Source organism: Pyxicephalus adspersus, chromosome 12 (assembly GCF_032062135.1).
Source record: "Pyxicephalus adspersus chromosome 12, UCB_Pads_2.0, whole genome shotgun sequence".
Lineage (NCBI taxonomy): Eukaryota > Metazoa > Chordata > Amphibia > Anura > Pyxicephalidae > Pyxicephalus > Pyxicephalus adspersus.
The window spans coordinates 8,528,977-8,541,286 of NC_092869.1; positions in this window are offsets into that span (position 1 = coordinate 8,528,977).

The following is a 12,310-nucleotide window of genomic DNA, read 5'->3' on the forward strand; positions in this document are numbered from 1 at the left end:
AATATACAGCTCCTTCTATTAATTGGACATGCCCAGCACTTGACTTCCACCCAATTCACAGATTTCCAAAGAAATGTCCAATACCAACCTGTTTTAGCACCAGCAGGCTCTTTTCTCCCCAGGCAATGTCTGTGAGCATGCACAGTCTTTTAAAGTATCCACCTGTCTGCTTAATTTTAATATGAAACAGGTGCATTCCTGGGGTGGCTCGAATTGTTTTTGTATTTTTTATTTTTATTCCAATAAACAGAGTATAATTATAACCATTTTTCGTTTTCTTGCTGGCCCCATATTGGCACACAGTGGCGATGTGCCAACAAGGAGCTCGCCAGGAAAGGCAAATTATGGTAACTATCTGGCAACAATTTTCAAATTTTTTTTGGAGGGTCTTACTAAGTTATTTAAAGTTAGGGTCACTGATGTCATAATGTGAGAAAAATGTATTTTAAATAGGATACTAATTGCACACTATTGCTTTTACAAATTAAAATTAGATTTGCTTGATACCAGACGAATAAAAACATAATTAAAAAAAAACAGTGTGGCATTATTTTTTTACCATTCCTATCAATTTGTTTTAAATTTTAAAACATGATTCATAAATAAATAAAACTCCATGTTTTAAAATACTGTGATCAACAGTGCCAGATTTATACTTATTTGTCTCTTAGGCCACATTTTTAATGCTGTTCTACCAACACACAAATTATAGAGCACCAAAACTAATTCACTAAATATTACAATGTTATGGTTATACTTACAAAAGTTAAATCACAACAAAATATACCACAGTTACAATAAGATAATTGTCTGTAAAAATGTTAAGGCAATATATATATCATAATGTCTCAATCTGAAACATGCCCAGAGACACAATCAGTGTTGTACTGACACAACCAGAAACACATCCAGAGACACAAACAGAAACACATACAGAGACACAATCAGTATTGTACTGACACAACCAAAATCATATCCAGAGACACAACCAGGACTGTACTGATACAACCAGAAACACATCCAGAGACACAATCAGTATTGTACTGACACAACCAGAAACACACCCAGAGACACAATCAGGACTGTGCTGACACAACCAGAAACACATCCAGAGACACAATCAGTATTGTACTGACACAACCAGAAACACATCAAGAGACACAATCAGTACTGTATTGACACAACCAGAAATATATCCAGAGACACAATCAGTATTGTACTGACACAACCAGAAACACATCAATAGGCACGGTCAGGACTGTATTGACACAACCAAAAACACATCCAGAGACACAATCAGTTCTGTACTGACACAACCAGAAACATGTCCACAGGTGCAATTGTTACTATACTGACAGAGCCAGATGCACATTTGGAGACACAATCGCCACCATACTGACAGAAACTAGAAACAGTTTCACAGACACAGTACTGACACAATTAGCGTCATACTGCTATCATGATGTATTTGAGCACCATTGGTAATGGTAACTCACTTTGTCCTTTTATTTGTTGGCTAAAGGTGACTCCAGTCTAATCAGCTATACGTAGCTAAAGCCCCTTCAGGCATCAGGCAGACATCAGACTACTGTCTCCGAAATAGATCTTTTCTGTACAAGCAGTGCTGTTCTGTTTTATAGAGAGGGGAAAGCACAACAGTAGTTTCAGAACATGTCCTTGAACTTGAACTTTTTGGAGGTGACAAGGCAAATCTAAAAAGCACATAAATGTAAAGAAAATTTTACAGCATCCATTTGGCCATAGTAATACTTATCATTGCTTTATAAGTCAGTCCCTTAGAAGTACAAAGATGATGGGGTCTAATAATCAGAAGTGATGTTATTACATAAGGAGCATTAGTCCTAAAACATGTTATTTAGCATTTACCAGAAGGTGGCAATGACTTGCAATGCATTGTATTTCCTGCATACTGGAGGTGAATCAGCTATGATTCGGACACATTGCTGATCATACTTAGGAAAGGGCCTGGTTCTTGTCTCCTACTAATAATACTACTAATAAAGGAAAATTATTGATATTTGCCTTGCCCTTGTTTACAGGATAAATCAAAATAGGAGGAGAAGGAAAGATGAGCTTATGGCAAAAGGTTATTGGATCAAAAAATCATAATTTTATTTGAACAAGATATTGTAAAAAGTTGCCTGTGTTCCTCCTTAGCCTTCGACTCTGTCCTTTGGCCTTATCTCACACATCTCCTTGAGAGATGGGGTTTCGGTCCACACTTAGTTGGGTCTTGGCACTATATAAATCTCCCAAAGCCTTCGTACAATCTATGGGATATAGGTCACCGTACTTCCCTATAGGCAGAGGCACCAGACAGGGTTGTCCATTGTCTCCACTGCGCTGGCTTTGGAGCCTCTGGCACAGGCAGTCAGAGATCACCCAGATATCTCAAGCTTTGAGCTAGGGAACACATCACATAAACTAAGCCTGTTCACTAATGATGTGCTTTTATGCCTTTCAAACCCTCTGGTGTCCTTGCCTTACCTACTATCCCTTCTACAAAACTTTCAGAAATTTTCTGGTTTGCAACTTTATTTCCACAAATGCAAGCGGTAAATATCACCCTGCCTGCTGCATTGGTAACTCTTTCCCATTCGTGTAGGAAGAAAGGCGTTTGTGATACTTGGGAGTATATGTCACATCCTCCTATGAATCTACGTACGCCGCCAACATTCCAGAGCTGGTCCCCCACCTCATTTCCTTACTAGAATCCTGAAAAAGGTACCAAATATCCTGGCTCGGACGCATTGCGTCGATAAAAATGACCTGACTGCCCAAGCTTTTATACCCTATGCAGGTGCTACCAATTAGGTTTCCTGCTTCCACTCTCAAGGTTTTGCAGAAGAGAATACTGTCTTTTATTTGGAGCTCATGCAGGCCTTGTATCCCTCTGCAAACTCTTCACTGCCCACGTTAGCTGGGAGGCTTATCAGTACCCCATCTTCCATCCCACTTTGCAGCAGGTGAGATAGCACCTCTCGCAGCATACCATGTTAGAAGTGAGCCCCCGCATTGGGTTTCCATTGAAACCATGGAAATTGCCTCGGTCTCGATTGAAACCTTATTGAGGATCCTTTCCTGAGCATGTCGCACTATAGCTAATCCGGTAATCAGGCATTATATTCAGGTTTGGGAATCGGCAAGGCGCCTGGGAGGTCTGGAATCTAAACATTCCCCACTATCCACTGTAATTGGCAACCCTTTGTTACTGCCGGGTCTGGAACACACACAGAGGTTTCAATGGTGGATAGAGCATTGCCTCTATGGAATTTTACATTTTCTGGACCCATTGGGTAACCTCAACATAAATGTGTTATGCGAAAATGATCAGAGTCTTTTCAACTATTGCAAATTACCCATTTTATACATACTCATCTGAAAATGTTCCCTTCTGTGGGTACCCTCTCGGCCTTTGAGCGCTTGTGTGCCTGCGATCCCCAGGCGAAATGGGGTTGGTTTTGACACTATATGATACCATGGTGCATAACCGCACCTCTGCACCACTGCCCTATGTGAGTCGCTGGGAGGGAGATTTGATGGTGTTTTTGGAACAGGAGGAATGGGGAGAGGTGTGGCATACTGCAGCCCACTGCCGTATCAACATTTTTCGTTGATAGTTCGGTTGAAGTGAACTACAAGCTGCTGATGCGTTGGTACATGGTTCCAATGTGACTAGCTAAGATTAAGCGTGCTTAAAGCCATTGTTGCTTTCGTGGTTGTAACTCAAATAGCATATACATTAGTGGGTAGGTCTTTTCCCAAAAGACTGGCAGAGGCTCTGCTTAACCTGAAACCCGAGGTGTGCACCTCAGTACAATGTCATCTGTTAACACATCAGTTTACGGCAGCAAAGATGGTAATACCGAAAGCATGGTGGTCAGCCATTCTCACTATAACCCAAGTCAAGCAAAAGATGTCCTGGTTCCTGGTCAATGAAAAAATGAGAGCTATACTTATCGACTCCATGTCTCGTTTAGGCGCCTTGGATTGAATATTATATGGCAGTGGGATCTACCAACTTAACACTGTAAAGTTTTGTTGAAAATGAAGAAGCTAAATATGCGGGTATATGCTCATCATGATGTGAGAGGACTTGTTTACCTTACCATCCCCCTCCCCCGCCCCTACCCTCTTATACATTCTTTTTTCTTTTCTTTCTCTCTTCCTATTCTTTTTCCTCTTTCCTTTATTTTACTAAATCGAACTTGGGAGCATTCCTTTGTGCAGGGATATTGGAAATGGCCAATCCTTTTGATAAAATAGGAGAGACCTGGTCCCTGTAAGGCTCTTCTAAATAAATCATTGGGGGAAAACGAACGTCTTCTGGTCGTGGACAAAACTCATCTTTAATGAAGAAGTAATGTACCTCCACACTGGACAATTATGGACGATCCTGATAAAGGGTATTCATTTGCTCTACTTGCTTTTTCTTTTATTTTTCCCACCACGACTGGATGCGTGATTTGTTACAATATTGGAACGTGTCCTTCAAAGGTAAATGTTGTTACTATTTTTATTAAAATGCAAAGTTTGAATGCAAGAATTGTTTTTTTACACTTTTCTTTGTAAATTTTAATAAAATGTATTAAAAAAATATATAATGCAAGTGTTTCTAGGAAATGGTATTTAACTCAGAGCAGAGGCAGCAGAATGTAACCTCCCTTTATTGGTGACAGAAGAACTAATAAATATCCACCACCATTAGCTCCAGTCTTATTGGTAAATAACCCCCCTTCACTGGTATCAGTGGCATCAATCACATCCCCTCTTTATTGGTGTCAGAGAATACTTCCATGAATGCATGTTCCCACCCTACTTCCTCCCAACAATCTAATTTTGGGCTGGAGACCATTCTGCACAACTGGCAGTGTTGGCATCATGGGAGTACCAGGAACGCAAGAAGCGCACTCAACACCTTACTACCACTCTGCAAGCACCTAGAGGGCTTTTGGACAGCAATGGCTTGGATAAGCATAACATTTATTAAGAAAAAAGCAATAGAAAAATACTTTAATATGTAGCCAGTACTGTGAGTAACATTTAGGTGTACACAGGTGATTGCTGTCAGAACTGTCAATATTACATAAGGCAATGAGTTACAAGTCCTGACATATTTCTTAGCAGGTTTGGTCTGCATTGTACTAAGCAGAATGTGACAATGAATTGCAATACATTTTGCTCCCTGGGGGGTGAGTAAGCAGTGACACAGCCACGGTCATTCTGGGGTAAAGGCCAAAGACTAGCACATAGTTTACAGTCTGGTTATAACTTCATATGGTTACTTTCTATTTCCTATATGACATTTAGACCTTGTCTTCAATTGATATCTTATCTACAATTCAATGATTACATTTTATAGAGGTAAGTTAGCCACATACCAGAATTAAACAAGAAACGACTCAAGGATGATCCCTATTTTTTTTACCTCTCTTTTCATAATAATAACAATACATATACAGAGATGATTCACAGAACATCATGATTTGCAGTCCGGATATAAAGTCCACCCTAACTCCTATTATGAGCTGTCAGTATAAAACAATTAAAAGCTATACACCAGGGGTCGGCAAACTCCAGCCTGTAGGCCAGATACGGCCTAGCCGGTATTTCGTTCCAGCCTAACGCCCCCTGGACAATCTAGCTTAATGCCGGCCAGCAACCCGCGGATCGGCCAGAGGGTGTTAGGAACTACCGGAGCCGGAGCCGCTGGGGCTCCAGTGACGCCCCCTTACAGTGGCTCCCCTGTTTATTATTATTATTATTAATAAACAGGATTTATATAGCGCCAACATATTATGCAGCGCTGTACATAAAATATTTACCGCGGCCAGTGTTGATACTTCCCCCACCACGGTAAATAGGTAACGCTCCCTGAAGTGAAATCTCTCTCCTCCGCAATGCATATGGAGGAGAGGGATTTCACTTCAGGGGGCGTTCCCTGGTGGTGAGCAGAGCCATCAGGGCGGGTCCGGCCTGGTGTGCTCCCGCCCACCCCATAAATGGCCTAGTGGCCATAAAATTTTGCCGGCCCCCGCTATACAGAACCACCCAATGCACCTATTTATTTGTAACTAAGCACAAAAAACTAAACAAAAAAAATGAAATGCCTCTAAATATGACAAAATATAATATTATTTTAAAGTACACCAATCACCAAAAAATTAATTTAAGACTGCTAGCTGACTTATATTTTCAAAAATGTTGTGTGTGTATTTTTATGAATACTGTATATACAGGTAGTCCCGGGGTTAGGTACGAGATAGGGACTGTAGGTTTGTCCTAAGTTGAATTTGTATGTAAGTCAGAACATGTACATTATTTTAATAAATGCAATTAGGACAGATATTTGTCTCAACATATTATTAGACAGAGAGGTGTCAGTTACTGTAAAAAATCCACACTGTGAGGTAATCACAAACAAAGCAAAAAAGAAAAACTATCCTATTTTTCAATTTTTTTCTCTTTTTAAAATACAAAATAAAAGTCTTACTTTTATGTGTTAACATTCTTTTTTGTAAGTTTACCAAAAAGTCCTATCACCCAAAAATTCATTTATTGGTGAACGATCTGCTTTAACTTCTTCATTATTTTGGCTGCATCAATTGTTTTACTAAAAATTCATCCTTGTTCTCTCACCACAACGCTTTGTTGGCAGAAATAGTTAAGTAACACAGCATTCCTTTTCTTTGTCTAGGGCGGAAGCCTTCTCCAGCTGATAGAAAACAACGTCATTGTTACATAATTCTGGAGTGGGTCCAAGGCAAGAGCAGAGTTTTATATAACATAGTGTCCGTCACAAAAGGAAATATTTAGAAGGGAACATTTTGTACAGCCAAATCCTCACATTCCAAAGCTCTGCCTCAAAGTCCCTCCTATTATTTTTTGCTGGATCCCTGCTCAGAAAGCACAGCAGAGATATAGATGCAGAATAGAACATGTTACAACATGTATGTTGAGCCTATACCTCCAACAATATTTGATAAATTAAATATCAAGTCAATATTTTTTTGGGGATTTAGTACTGATTTAGTTAAGGATTTAGTTTATTAGAGTAAATTTATGTATACACATGAGATAATACTTGCAACAATGGTAATTGTATTTTAGCCAACCTATTTACTTTAACAAGGCCACATCTCTATTGTAATACATTGCAAATCAAAAGCTGAAAGATTGTATCCATAGGTGGGACTTTAGGGGCCAATGAATACAAGTTTCACAATTAAATATCAAATACAAAACTGTAAGCTTTATTAAATATCATTAAAATCAATAACATAAAAAACTTTAAAAACGTGCAAACACTATACACGATATTCCTGTCCGGGTTACCCAGTGATGAGGGTGTACCCTGTTTGTATCGGCACGTTTCACGGAATATATCCGCTTCTTCAGGTAGGAAGTCAGGAACATCTATGTGATTAAAATAGTACATAATTCTGCTATCAGTAACAATGTTTCATAAATTTAATACAATAAAAATTCAAAAATGTAATCTTCCTTCAGATGTGGATGTACCTGAGGTTTGTAGCACGTGGGACCTTACCTACAACAGGTGATATCAAGCAAGGACAGCAGCACTTGGAATATATCTCAATTAATATTCAATTATTCTCAGGGATCTAACAACACAAAACAGGATCATCAACGTCCTAACTACACTTAATTCAGATCATAATATACATTGATTTTATTGATATTTAATAAAGCTTACGGTTTTGTATTTGATATATAATTGTGAAACTTGTTTTTATTGGCCCTTGATGTCCCACCTATGGATAAAATCTTTCAGATTTTGATTTGCAATGAGATAATACCCAAGATCACAGTTGTGTCAGGCACAAATCTGACATGTGTACTGAAATCTCTTGATATAATTCGTCAATTTGCCGTATTTAATGTACAGCGCTGCGTAATATGTTGGCGCTTTATAAATCCTGTGTATTTTTATTATTATTATTAATAATAATAATAATAATAATAATATTAATAGTAATAATAAATAATAATTATAATAAATCCCCATGGAACAGAACAGCGCTGTGCACATTCTTCCATCTGTCCCTGGAAATCATGAATGAAGGTTTCCAGCAACAATCATCTAACATCTCCACAGGGCTTAAAGTTACAGCACAAAAGTCAATCAGTTCCTGTGCAGGGGCAATATCTTGTCCTCTTCCCATTCATTTTGGATCAATTCCTACCGCATGCCACACATCAAATTCCCATCTGTCTCACCCCATTCCTTTTGTACACTTTAGGCAATTATGTAAATTTAAACAAAAAAATACTTGCAAGAAAACCAGTGTATCTAACACCTTGGGTTATATTTATATACAATTTGCATGGTGATTCATTTATAAAAGTGTTTTTTTTTTATTTATGTGTGAATTAGGCAACATTCAAAAATTAGGTCAAAAGCTATTTATAAGTTATTGTTGTGCAAGTGGGGATGATCTGATGTTATTGAGTTTAATCCGCAGTCATTTCCTCTCAAGCCTCCAACCCACGCAACCTCTACTCTACAATCGACTCCCTCCTAAACCCCACACCTGCTCCCCCCACAACATCCTTCTCTGCCCAAGACATTGCCACCTTGCCTTTGTAATTCTTGTTCCCATCTGAAGGAGCCTGTGAATTACCAACCTCGCATACAGAAAAATATCATTAGAAGCCTCACGATAAGTATTTTCCATATAAGATACATGAATGGGTTGGGAAGTAAGCGGTACCAGGTGAGATAGTTGAAGGACAGAAGGGGTCCTATTAAAATTTCCATTAGTGCCTTGCTAAGTCCTGTTACCACCTGAGGGGGCCTGAGAATTTCCACCCCTACATACCAAGGGTTTTCCCAATAAACCCCATGATAAGCACTTTACATGTAGGATACATAAAAAGGTTAGAAAGTGAGCAATACAACTGGTGATATGGACAGAAGACAGGTCCCATTAAAATTTCCAATAGTATTATAAGCCTGGTTCCCAATAAGCCCAATGTCAAGAACTTCCTTTCCAATTGACAACCTTAATGTTCCTATACTTTATTGGGCAAGTGCCCTACTAGGGAACAATAATTTGTATCTGTCAAAAAGTACAACATGACAAATCCTGTATCTTCTCGTGATCTATACAATGCTGAAGTCACAGTTCGTTACACTTCTGCATTTTCTGAGCACTTGCCTGGGAAACCCATATAAAAACTGTACATAAAAGTAGTAAACTGCTTATCTGTCACTATGCCTCAACTTACATCCTTATTCTCAGAATTTATTCTGTTTAAAATGTTTATGTAACATATGAACCCTTTAGTAAGAAGAATTTCATTTCCAACTAAAATCATGTGATCACATTTGAATCATTCTCAGCTGCTATTATGTGAGCTGCCATTTTTGTTCCTTCAATTGGTTGGATAACAATTTTGTTTTGCATTTGCGCAAGTCAACACATGTAGGCATTCCACCGGAACGAATGACCCAGTGCCCAATCTCTCACTTGCCCCAGTTTAGTTGCTTTTGTGATATGCAACTAAACTGTCCACCATGTCATCAATTAATTCAAAGAAAGGCAAAAGATTGGACAAAAAAGACAACTTTGCAAGATTCACTAGTGGTTTCAAGTATGTTTAATAAAGTCTAATGGTAGGTAAAAAATTGCACATGGGTCTCCAAACTCCAATTGGCAGGAATATATGTTCAATGTCACTCCAAACCATGATAAATGTCTCAATGTGTTTGATATACGTTTCTATTTTCAATGTATTCCTCATTTGCATATTTGTTATAGAAAATGTGGAGAATCTTTCGGGAAACCCAAAAACTTACTAAAAGGCTCATTGTTTTTACCTAAAATGACCTATTTATGGTAATATATACAACATTCTTTTGGAAGAATGTAAGCCCCTTCTGCAGAGACATCAAATAAAAGCTCTTTGGGTTATAGAGGGGCCATGTTTACTCGATGCACATGAATTCAATCTCTTCCCATACTTGCCGTTGCGTACCTGTCGAATGAGCTCTAACTCTTCTTGATTTTGTTTGATAATATGAAGATTGTACATGGGGGAGGATGAATACACAGCAGTGGAAAGAACAATTTATTCTCCAAGGTGGACAGTTGGGAATTATGGCGACTAAGGGGGGTTCTTACTAGTTTTACTTACAAAGTAATGCTCGGTTTAATGCCAATGGCTCTGCCAAGTGTTGTTGGTCCTGTTCCTATGTAGGCACTATTAAAATGAAAACCAGATAGCCATAGCTCCCTTAGCGACCCCTGGAGCAGTGTTTCTCAACCACGGATCCAGCGAACAGTTGGGTTCCTGCAGAGGTTGTTAGCAATAAGTATTTTGACCACCACACTAATATACTGTGAGTTGCAGATATAGTAATTATAGCAGTATATAGGTCACTGTAAGCTAATTGACTCTGTAAAGGATTGTTAGTGACCACTATGGGTGCTATAAAGAAAGCCTTTTTTTTCATATGCTCACTGTGAATTTACCAGGACCTTGGGTACCGTATGGTGTGTCCCATAATAACTAAAGCTACATACACACTTCCAATGGTTCTCGCCTGATGAACGGCTCAGGGCCGATATCTGATGAGAATCTGGCATGTGTACAGCACCCGTCGTCCATCATCCGAACGTCCGTCCTGGCGAATCCATAGACGATGGACAATCTCAAATGGAAGGGAAGGGGGAGAGCACACTGCAGGGTGTTGCTCTGTCGTTCTCCCTCCCCCCTCTCCATAGAGCAGAACAGTGCTTTATGTAAAACACTCGTTCATGCATTGTGCAGTCATTAGTCGTTGGAAAGGATCGTGAAAGATCCTTTCCAACGACAATAATTGTATGTGTGTATGCAGCTTAAGAAGACCACAGCACAGCAGGAGATATAGAACACATTGACTAAAATATGACATACTCCTGCCATACAGATGTGGCGGGGTGTAATGAAGAGGAAAACAGAAGAGGCAGTTTTCATCTTTATCCATCATGGGATGATAATGATCACATATATGGGATATTGGCTCCTTACATTAAATCTGAGCCCATCTAATTTCCTGTTTGGAGCACATCCAGCATTATGTAGCCCTTATTTCCCTTGCCTTATTGTCTCTGACCCATTCCTTTCATTAGATTTCAGTTCTTTTAATCAGAACCTCTTAGCATCACATGTGGGCATTACTATGTGTGGTTTTTGGGAAGCTCTGTATAGGACTATGCTGGTCCCTTACCACCTTTCATTATCTGAACAAAGACCTAGTAACAATGGGTATAAAAAGGATCAAAACATGGTGGTTTTATTCAATTTTATTACAATGAATGATGAAGGGAAGGCAAAATATAGGCAGATGAAATTTCAGCATTAATCAGTGGAGATGTGGTCCTACCTCCAAACGGTAGTGCCGGTAACGACATCAAAGTCTAGTGCAGTTTAAAGCACACTGGCACACATAAGGTTGCCAATATGCCAGCCAAGGTCACAAGTGAGTCAGAGGGCAATTTACTCTGTTGTATTTACTAGGGTACAATATAGTCATGGGGCAATATGAAATCTTCGGTCATTCATGGACCTCTCCTTGATACTCTTAGCAATAACTCAGAAATACATTTCCCACGAACCAGAAACCAGAGACCACACCTTAGTATGAATGAAATCCATAGTATTTCCGTAATGACTTACAAAAGGAAGCATTTCATGTAATATGAGAAGTGCTCAGGTGAGGGTTATGGTTTTCTGTCTGTAGAATCAGGATCTCACGCTGGAGGAACAAATTTAGAACTGAATCACCCGGGTTTACACCGATAACTACTCATTGCTATGTTTTTGCTTTCCTGCTTTGTGGCTGTAATTATAATGGGTGACACAGAGTATACAGTAAGCTTTTATTATCATTTCCAGTTATATAATCACGGAATACACAGTGATACAAAAGGAGTAGTGAGCAATATTGGTCAAAGATCAAAATAGAAGGGCACTTAGCTGTCTGTGTACAACCTTTAGCACTGCCACGCTATACCTGTAAGAATAAAGGTAACCAGTATATTGCCTGACGTGTCCTCACAAGACCCAATAAATTGCTGTTATGATGATAATCATAATAGTAATAATAATAATAAAGTTTGTTACGTTACAATGTTTATACACTAGATTTAATTATATTTGCAAAAGAATAATTAAACTCCAGTGTGAATTGAATAGGGATCAGGAAGGGCCCAAAGGTCACTAAGGGTGGTTTAGTATTATTGGGGTCTGCACCCCCTGGCATGGGATATTTATTACATTA